Raw genomic sequence first — 10,934 nt, forward strand, 5'->3', positions numbered from 1 at the left:
GATTGGAATCAGGAAGACTCCTCTTCCTGAGTTCAAATCTGGCCTCAGACACTTACTAGCTGTGTGATTCTGGGCAAGTCACTAACCCTGTTTGCCTCATCTATAAAACACATTGGAGAAGGAAATGGCAAACCATTCCGACATCTTTGCCAAGAAAACCCCAAATGGGGCCATGAAGAGGCAGACATGACTGAATGACAACAAAGTTCTCTTTACTTCACTCTGCATCCATTCATATAAGTTTTCCCAGGCTTCTCTGAATCAGTCCCTTTCGTAATTTCTTACAGTGCAATAGTATATCTTTACATTTGTAAACTGTAACTTGTTCAACCATTCTCCAGTTGATGGGTACCCAACTTTGCTTCTAACACTTAAGCACCTTATCTCTTACTGATAGGTAATAAGGAATCTGCTAAAGAAGTCTAAAATGTCTTAGTGAAAGGGAAGAATCCAGGTGTTACTTAAAGTATAAATGAAACACCAATGAAGAAACTTACAAATATTTTGTATCTCTTTAACCTCTTTAGTGATTACCTAGGTACAGTCCAAAAGGAGGTAGATTAAAACCCCAGATCTCACCTGAAAAACTAAGCCATTCTGAGTCTCATCTATAAAATGAGGAGTTTGAATTAGGTTATCTCTAACGTTCCTTCTAGCTCTAAATCTATGGTCCTATAACCTGTACTGAAAAAAGAAACTCATCCTAGAATTTATGCTTCAAATGAATCAGTTGTCTGTTATTTATCCTATTAAGTTTGGATCTTATTACAAACTACTAGTCATCATTAATAAATAAAAGTATGTTTAGGTTTCACAAATTTTGTATTTTGTACCATGTCCTTGACTCTCTCTTCTGAAATGAAAGACTTGTGAAATTCAGTACTCTGTGAACATTTTCAGACCAAAAACATCTCTGATCAAGATATGAAACAGGACTTAAAGTAACATCCAACATTTAAAATTAAATATGAAGAGAAAACAATCATTTGTTAATCATTCTTCCCTATCAGAGTCTGAATCCTGATTCAGAGTTTCACACTGTAAGAAGCATATTGATAAACTGGAGTACATCCATGGGATGATGAAAAGAATGAGAAGGGATGTAGAAACCATGTCATTTGAGGCATTGTTGAAGGAAGTAGAAATGTTAGCCTGGAGAAAAGGACTGAGATTATGTGAGTGTTACATTAATACTTAGAGGGAAATCATATGAATGAGGGAATAGATATGGATAAGAGAATGTTGCTCTTGAAAACAGGATCATTGTGTTCATAAACTATAATTTCTTTTTCCAAAGTAGTTTTTATTTTCAGGATTCTCGGCTCTATCCTTCTCCTGTATGTAGTTTTGGTACCCAGAGCTGACCAATGAGGCAATCTTGTGTCAGTCAGGCAATAAACATTTATTTATGAAGCATATAGGGAAAGTGGTGTAAAGGCCAAAGATCCAGGAAAGAGGTGGTGGCTTGGCAACCCAATGGACTAGGTTTGGGGATTGTGGAATGGTGGGGGTGGGGTGGGGGACGGGGATTCATGCCCCTCAGGTTGTCACTGTCTAAGGGAAAGCCCTGGGTGCTCCATGTTAGTTCCAGCTCTACTCATCCTTGACTGAAAAAGTTCATCACCATGTAGCCAACTAGTAATAAGCTTTTCTGAATTAGGTTGACATAGTCCATTCACTAGAGCCAGACATGATTGAATCAATCGATAAACATTTATTAGGGACCTACTATGTGCTAGGCCGGGAGAATACAAAGGCAAAAGTTGAACAGACATTCCCTACCTTCAAGGAGTTGATATGCCATCATGGGAAATGTATACAAATAAGCAAATATAAAATATACATAAGGAAAGTAGGAGGTAGTGGCTAGAGGCATTGGGAAAGGCTCCCTGAAGAAGGCAATGCTTGAGCTGAGCACTGAAGGAAACTAGGGATTCTAAGAGTCAGAGGTGAGAATGGAGCACATTTCAGAAATCAGAGACAACCTGCGTGAAGGTACAGAGATAGGAGACAGAATGTCATTGTACGAGGAACAGGAAGCAGGCCAATCTGGCTGAACCAAAGAATACATAAGGTTAAATAATGTCAAATAAGCTCGGAAAGGAAGGTTGAAGCCAAACTGGGAAGCGCTTTATATGCCAAACAGAAGGGACTGTCCAAGGAGTTACTGGAAAGTTTTTGAGCAGAGAATAGGGATGTGATGTTAGCAGCTGTGTGGAGAATGAATTAAAGAGATGGGGGGAGGGGCAGGGAAACTAATTAGGATCTTATTGCAATAGACTAGACTAGAGATGATGAAGGCGTGAAGTAGGGTGGTGCCCATTTGAATTGAGAGGAGACAGATGTGAGAGATGTTAAGGAGGTAGAAACAATAAGATGCGGCCATCACTTGTTGCGTGGGATGATGAAAAATAAGGAGTCAAGAATGACTCAGATTGTAAACCTGGGTGACCTGATGGCTAGTTAGTCTAGGTAAAGCCTTTCCAATTCTATCAGCCTCAGTGAGGCTTGCACTCCGTTTTTTTATAACACATTTTATACACATTACCTCATTCCATCTTTACAACATGCATTGTGCGTGTATTACTTATCCCCATTTTATAGCCTAGTTTATCAAAGGCGGGGACAGCCAGATGGAGCAGTGGATCAAGTGCCAGGCTTGGAGTCAGGACCCCCTGAGTCCAAATCAGGCCTCAGACACTTACTAGCTGTGCCACCCTGGGCAAGTTATTAAACACTATCTGGTTCAATTTCCTCATTCTGTGAAATGAGCTGGAGAAGGAAATGGCAAACCGCTCTAGTCTCTTTGCCAAGAAAACCCCAAATGGGGTCATGAAGAATCAGAAATGACTAAAATGACTAAACAACAATAACAAAAACAAAGGTAAGTTTTTAAATTTCGTTTTGGTCTTTTTTGATCAGGACTTATGATTTCATGGGTTTAGGGTGTTCCCAATGAGGAAACTGCTGATGTAAATCTGCCCCTCTTTCATAATTTAGAGTCTTAGAGATGCCTGAAAAGTTAAATGACTTGCTTAGGGTTACACAGCCAGTATATATCAGAGGTAAGATTTGAATCCAGGTTTTTCTCATCCCAGGGCTGGCTCTTTGTCCACTATGTCACACTATCTCTTGAGTAAGGTAAGACTGGGAAATAAGGTTGGAGTTTGGGGACAAAGAGCTTTTAATGCTAAGCTAAGAAGCTTGAACTTATTTCATAGGCAATGGAGAGTCACTGAAGGTTTTTAAGCCCTGAAATGACATGATTAGACCTGCTCATTGGGAAGACAAATCTGGAAGTGGTATGAATTGGAGGAGGAGTCTACTGCAATATCCTAGAGGAGAGGTAATAAAAATCTGAACTAGGGTGGTGACAGTGGAAATGATAAGGAAAAAAGGATCCAAGAAGTATTAAGGGAATATAATCACCTCCCAGCATTTAGTCTAGAATGAGCAAAAGAGAACAGTCAAAGATGGCTCTGAGATTTCAAGCCTGGGTGACTGGGAGGATGGTAGTGCTGTTGACAGGGTACAAGATAAGCTTGATTTTTCGTCATACTGATCTTGAGTGCTAGTGGGACAGCCAGATAGAGATATGTAGTAGGAGTTAAAGAGGAGAATCCAGAGCTCAGTAGAGAAGTCAAAACTGGTATGCGAATTGTCATGTTCTTTTTATTTAAATATATATAGATCTTCAATACAAGACAACATATTATTAGTCAGTGAAAAACAGAATTGCAACAGCAACGTATCAAAGAATATATGACATCCTGGAAGACTTGCTTCTCTCATCCTTGAACCCACTGATTACCCATAATTCTCATCAAAATGATCCAAGCGACCCCAATGTCAGTTAAATTAGGTTGGATGCATCTTTACCTTAAAGTATTTTGTTAAACACAGTTGAGTCAACACCTGATGATTCATCTGAACTCAAGGACATGCTTGCTTGAACCTGAAAATCCCATTTTAGTGTTTTCATTGCATAATTATCACTTAGGGATTGACTGCCACTCATAAGAGTCTTTTATTGTGTGTTCTAAGGCAGTAGGCTTCATTAGGGTGCATGAATTTGCATGTGTTTGCATTTGATTTCCATACCTTCTGTATAGTCTTTTCTCAGATAAGTTTCAAGTTAAAAGTGTATTACTGCTAACTCTCAATGTTGATGTCTTGATTGGTTATCATCTCTCTTCTTTCTCACCCAGATCCCAGATGTAGAGAGCAAAGGGAAAGGGAAGAGGGAAGTACAAAGGCCACTAGAAACCCTGGCAGGATTCCAAAAGGCTTGTGGAACAAGGGTCTAAGATAAAAGAGTGAGAAATATCAGAAACAATCACCACCACAATTATTCTAGAGTATATGGGAACATTGCATCACTGGGCAATGTCTGGGCCCCAGCTGGATGTCCCCCCGATTGTCAGTTATTAGGCAACAAGCATTTATTAAGCACTAGCTGCATGCCAGGCACCGTGTTAAGCACTGGGGATATTAAGAAAGGCAAAAAACAGTGTCCCTGCCTTTAAGGAACTACATTTTAATAAGGGAGACAACATATAAATAACTGGATACAAATAACTAGGCTATGTCCAAAAAATATTTGTCTCATTATGCCCTGAGTCCGTCAGCTTTCAATCGAGAGGTGGGCAGCACATTTTAGCATTACTTCTCTGGAATCATGGCTGGTCACGATGCTGAGCAGGGTTCTTATTTCTTTTAAAGTTGTCTTTACCATATTGTGATAATTTATTAATTGTTCTGGTTTTGTTCACTTCAGGGGCAGTGAGCACCATAGAGACAGAGTAGATGAAAGGTAATTTTAGAAAGCTATTAGCTATTATTATAAAATAGATACAGGGTAATCGGCAGGTAGGGCAGCTAGGTGGTACAGCAGATAGAATACCAGCCCTGGAGGCAGAAGGACAAGAGTTAAAATCCAGCCTCAGATGCTTACTAGTGCAACTTGGGTAAATCACTTAACCCTCTTTGCCTAAGTTTTCTATCTGTCAAGTGAACTGGAGAAGGAAATAGCAAAACCACTCCAGTGTCTTTGTCAAGAAAGCCCCAAATGGGGTCACAATGAGTAGGAAATAACTGAACCACAAAAAGATGAATTACACCACCCGCCCCCTGACACAGAGGTGATGGACCAAAAATGCAGAATTAAACATATGTTTTTAGACACAGCCAGTGAGAGAATTTGCTCCATTTAATTATGCATATTTGTTATATGAGTTTTCTCCTTCTCCTTATTTTTTCTTTCCTTCCCTCTTTCTTGTTCTTTTTTGGGGGGGGGTAGTGGAGGATAGAGGACAAAAGTGCATTTTAATTGAAAAAATAATAAATTAAATTTCAAATAAAATTTGGTCACAATCCAGTGGAGTTCAAAAAGAAGTTCATGATAGGAAAAACTTGACCAGCAACTGTATACTATTCCACAATTCTGATTATTGAAAATAGGTTTGAGGAAAGAAAATAAAAGGGCATTGTTATTAACCAGGTGTCATGCTAAATGTTCCAGGCATGTGGTTCAGTGCTGAGGTGCTAATCTATTTGAAATTAGATAGTGAATTTATCAGAGAAATAGCATCTCTGCTTCTAGTCTGGTGGAAGAAATTATCTTATTAGTGCAGGGTGGTCACAAAGTCCTTGTAAAGTTTCTGACTTCAAAATTGTCAACAGTTTAGACCGAAGCAATAAAAACTAGCTACAATCCTCTTAATAAGGAGCAGCAAATTATTTTATAAATCCTGATAGACTTTTTGAAACTATGCTCCAATCAATATTTACATTATGTAAATACCAATTCAGTTATCCAGAGATCAGTAACAATAATACCTTGCATACAGTTATTATCCTGAATATTAATATATTTAGTTTCTTAAATTATATTTTATTGTTTTCAAGCAGCAAAAGTCCACCTCCCCAAGTTGCTCCCACTCCCCCAACAATTGAGAACTAAAGAAAAACAAAACCAGCCACAAAAATATATAGTCCATCCCCCCCAAAAAATTCTATATTGGCTATGTCCAAAAACCATTTGTCTCATTCTGCACTCTGAGTCCTTCACCTTTCGACCAAGAGGTGGGTCGCATGTTTTATCATTAGTTCTCTGGAATCGTGGGTGATCATGATGCTGATCAGGGTTTCTAATTCTTTTAAAGTTGTTTGTCTTTATCATATTGTGATGATTTATAAATTGTTATGGTTTTGTTCACTTCAGGGGCAGTGATGTGGCACATTGGATAGAGTGCTGGGCCTGGAGTCAGGAAGACTCATCTTTGAGAGTTCAAATTCTGCCTCAGATACTTACTAGCTGTCACTAGCTGTTATAACCTAGTTTATCAAAAGTGAGGAAGGCCAGGTGGCACAGTAGATAGAGGGCCAGGCTTGGAATCAGGAAGCCCTAAGTTTGAATCCGGCTTCAGACACTTACTAGCTGTGTGACCCTGGACAAGTCACTTAACCTTGTTTGTCTTAGTTTCCTCATCTGTAAAATGAACTGGAAAAGGAAATGCCAAACCACTCCAGTATCTTTGCCAAGAAAACCGCAACTGGAATCATGAAGAGTCTGACAAGACTGAAAAATGACTGAACAACAACAAAAATCTGTTCACTTGACTCAGCATCAGTTCATACAATTCTTCCCAGGTTTCCCTGAAACCATCTCCTTCACCATTTCTTATGCTACAATAGTATCTTTCACATTTATACAACATAATTTGTTTATCCATTCCCCAATTTACGGGGATATTTTAGGATATCCCCTAAGATTCCCATTCTTAGAGAATCTCAAAAATATTTTGAGTGCTCTGTATGCAGGATGCTCTTAGCCTAATTCTATCCCCAGCATCTGCAGACCTCTCTGGCTATCTTCCTATGGTGACCTGGGCTAGATAAATGACTCACTATGACTTTTCTGGATTTACCCACCAGGCTTTGGTCTAATACATTTTCTAGATATGTTTAGAGGAATTTTGTGGAGAGGGGCTCAGCCGTACTGCTTCCTCCTACTGCAGCATCTGGCTCTGTCCATATTTAGTTTTAAGTGCCCTTTATATCAGCAGTATAAATAGCTATTTTTATACCTATAACTTACTTCAATAAAGTTTAAAGGATACCCCAAGTCACTGAAATTTTAAATCTTACTCCAGTGCCTCCTTAATGAGGCACCAGTGGATCACAAGTTTTGGCAAATAAAACCAAGCTGGAAAATCTTCAAGCATAGGCCAAGGATAGATTGAATTAGTATACTAGCCGATCTATGCGTGAAGAATTTCATTACCACCAGATGATGGTTGCTCACCAAGCAATAATGGGGTATCTTGGCAGCCCCTGCAATTTTCAAAAACCATCTACTAGGAAGGCAAAAAGGGAAATAAAAGAGGTGGTTACTCAATGTATAATCAGAGGGCTTTGTTTTGAATACTGGCTCTTCCTTTCACTACCTGTATGACCTTGGGTTGAGGTGTTCAGGGAGGACTAGCACCTCCAGTGCTAGTCTTTTTCAGGGAAGCTCATCCACCTTTGGTATTCACCTGCCACTCAACTCTCACCTGCATCTCCAAGAAGCTATAGCATGCACAGTGGCCACACCTGAGTGAAACTGTCTCAGCAGACGGGCTAAACCAGAGTAAGCATAAGTGTCAGACCTCAAACCTGTTGGTGATTTGGGCGGGGAGGGTGTCTGCCAGACCATGTGAAGACTTCCCCTGGCAGAATGGGCAGATGAGAACAATTTGTTCCAACAGCCATGAAAGTGGAGTGCTTAAAGCTTGATCAGATATCAAAGATGCCAAAGTCATCTGCTGCATCCCAGGCCATCACCAATCATCCTGACTTTTGTCTTGCCACTGGAATTTGATGACTCTGGAAGAGAGGGCAAGGGTGAGGACTTTGTGCAACTCTGCCTCACTTAAATCCAATTCACCCTCAAGTCAGGGCATCACCTCATGATGTCATTGGTCCTCTTCAAAAACAAAGGAAAATAACAATGACCTTGGGTGGTAGTAGTACTAGCACTAGTAGAACTAGTAGTACTAGTAGTACTAGTAGTAGTAGTGATCATGATGGTGATGGTGATGGTGATGATGATGACAGATTACTTTTAAGATTTGCAAAATATTTTACATATGTTATCTCATTTTATCCTCATAACAACCCTGTATGATAGGTGCTATCATTGGCTCCATTTTATAGATAAGGAAACTGAGGCAGAGAAAGGTTAAGTGACTTACCCAAGGACATACAGCTAGTAAGTGTCTGAAGCAGGATTTGATCTCAGGCCCATCCTGACCTGTATTTCAGTGTTCCATCCACTATGTACAAAATCAATTCACCCCTCTAAGATTCCATTGCCTCATCCATAAAAGGAGGGAGCTGGGTTAAATGATTTCTAACATCTCTTTTACCTCTAAGTCTGCATTCCTATGACTGTGTGTCTACCTGAGGGAAGTCAAATCAATGCAGGTCTTTGTATCTTCTCTGTATGTTGTGTCATCCTGGTACAGGGCCATGTTAATCTCCATGTCATTCCAATTTGCGTGCACGTATTGTCAAAGCAAACACTAGCTTCTCTGTATTTCCTATGGAAGTGTAGATGACTGTATCTGATGGTATTTAGATAACATTCTGTGTTCCCAAAGAAGATTCTTTTTAAATTCTAGAATGTAATTTTTTTAATGCACAAACTAAAACTCTCTGCGCCAAGTAAGACAAACCTATCCTTTGTCCTGTCCTGCTCTTAACTGCTTTCTGTCTCAGCTAACCTCTTCCTTACCAGGAGCAGCCCCTTCTCCATACTAGGCCTATGTTCTTGGGCTGGAGCTGATGGGGTATTACATATACCTATGTATATAATGTAGGGACAACTAGACGGTGCAGTAGATAAAGTGCCAGGCCTGGAGTCCAGAAGACTCATCTTCCTGCATTCAAATCTGGCCTCAGACACTTACTAGCTGTGTGACCCCGGGCATGTCACTTAATCCTGTTTGCCTCTATTCCTCATCTGTCAAATGAGCTGGAGAAGGAAATGCCAAATCATTCCAATATCTAACCCTGATTTCCTCAGTTTCCTCATATGTAAAATGACCTGGAGAAGGAAATGGCAAACCACTCCCGTATCTTTGCCAAGAAAACCCCAAATTGGGTCCCAAAGAGCTGGACATGACTGAAAACAACTGAACAATAATAGACATAATACAGAATTCCTTCCCCATGCCTGGATGTTCTATTTTAATAAATAGCAGTTTTTGGTTTCTACCCTTTCTAAGGCTGCACCTGATTTCAATGCAATGGAAAAGTTAGGGAAATCTTCTAGAAGGGTAGAAAGGAAAACTTTTGTGCTTTGTGAAGTCTTTCATCTTTTTGATGTGTATAGATCTGCTTCAAAGGAGGTGGGTGGCTAAGTACTGAGGGAAGGATAGAGGCAGCAGACAGCAATTAATTCTCACCTTGAACTGTGGCACTCAAAACCAAAAACATTCGTTCCCCCAAATTATTCTTCCTAACCTATAACCTTCCTGTAGTTAGAGAAAAGGCTCAACGGTTATTTCTGTATCATCTCTTTCCAGAGGGCCACCATCAATTGTTTTCTTTTAAAAGAATCCTTAAATGACTGGCGGCCCCTAAACTCAGAAATAGAATCAGGCTGTTCATTCATGCTTGATGCCAGCCCCATGTCTGTATTCCTGGCCTATGCTAGCTTCCACTGTAACATGACTACGAAAAAAAAGAAGAGAGATAATGACCACATTTTCACCCTCACCAGCCGCGCTGGGTGAGTAGTGCCATATTTGCTAACCCTTGATTAAAACCTTGCCTAAATTTGGGGTAGCTAGATGACACAGTAGATAGAGTCCCAGTCCTGAAGGCAGGAGGACCTGAGTTGAAATCCAGCCTTAGACGCTTAGTAGCTGTGTTACCCTGAGCAAGTCACCCCGATTGCTTCCCCGCCCCCCCACACACACACCAAAAAAAAAAAAACTTTACCCAAATTAGCCTGAAGACTGACTATCATAGTTTATAAATCTAGAAATGGAACCTCACAGGCCATATTGTTCTCAACTGAGGCCCAGAAAGAAAAAATGACTTGTTCAAAGTCACATGGGTAATATATTTCAGAGTTAGGATTTGAACCTAGATCCTCTGGAAATGATGTACAAAACACAGGAGATTATGATTCTATCTTACGCCTTGATCAGTCCATACACAGGGTATTGTATTCAGTTCCAAATGCCCTAGCAAAGAATTTAAAAGGGCAATCCTTGTACTCAACCTAGGCCAATTAGATTCTAAGTGAAAAATCCCAATTTTGGAAGCTTCAGGTTTAGCCTAAATGTACTGAAACACAGGGATACACTGGAGCCAGCTCTAATCAGCTTGTGAGAGCCAATTACTAAATTTTCGTTATGAGTTTTTACACCTCAGAAACCAGCAGTGATTACAAATAAAAGTTTCATTTGTTGTTTTGTTGATTGTCTGGACTTAAGAAAATGTTAACAATGCATATTGGACTTAAAAGTGTGCATGAATACATTTTGGGGAGAGGAGAGCCCAACAGTTAAATTTACCAACACACTGCTCTGTAAACACTACTTGAGCTCAACAAAAGTGTACTGTAGAAGGCTCGGGAAATGATCGTCACCAGACTGGAGGCCTAGTGACTGTAGGATAATAGAAATAATAATAATAAAATAATTGGCATTAATAATAGCACTTTAAGGTTTGCAAAGTGTTTTACGTTCATTATCTCATTTGAGCCTCACAACACCCCTACTCAAATTCTGAATAGTTTTGATGCTTAAACACAAAGTATACTTGTCAATTAAACCTATTTAAAATCTTTCTGAAAATATTTAAGGATAAACACTTACGGGGATATGGAGATAGTTCAGGGCTTTTGAAGAGGTGGAATGGGTAGGGAGGATTCTAAC

Source organism: Trichosurus vulpecula, chromosome 7 (assembly GCF_011100635.1).
Source record: "Trichosurus vulpecula isolate mTriVul1 chromosome 7, mTriVul1.pri, whole genome shotgun sequence".
Lineage (NCBI taxonomy): Eukaryota > Metazoa > Chordata > Mammalia > Diprotodontia > Phalangeridae > Trichosurus > Trichosurus vulpecula.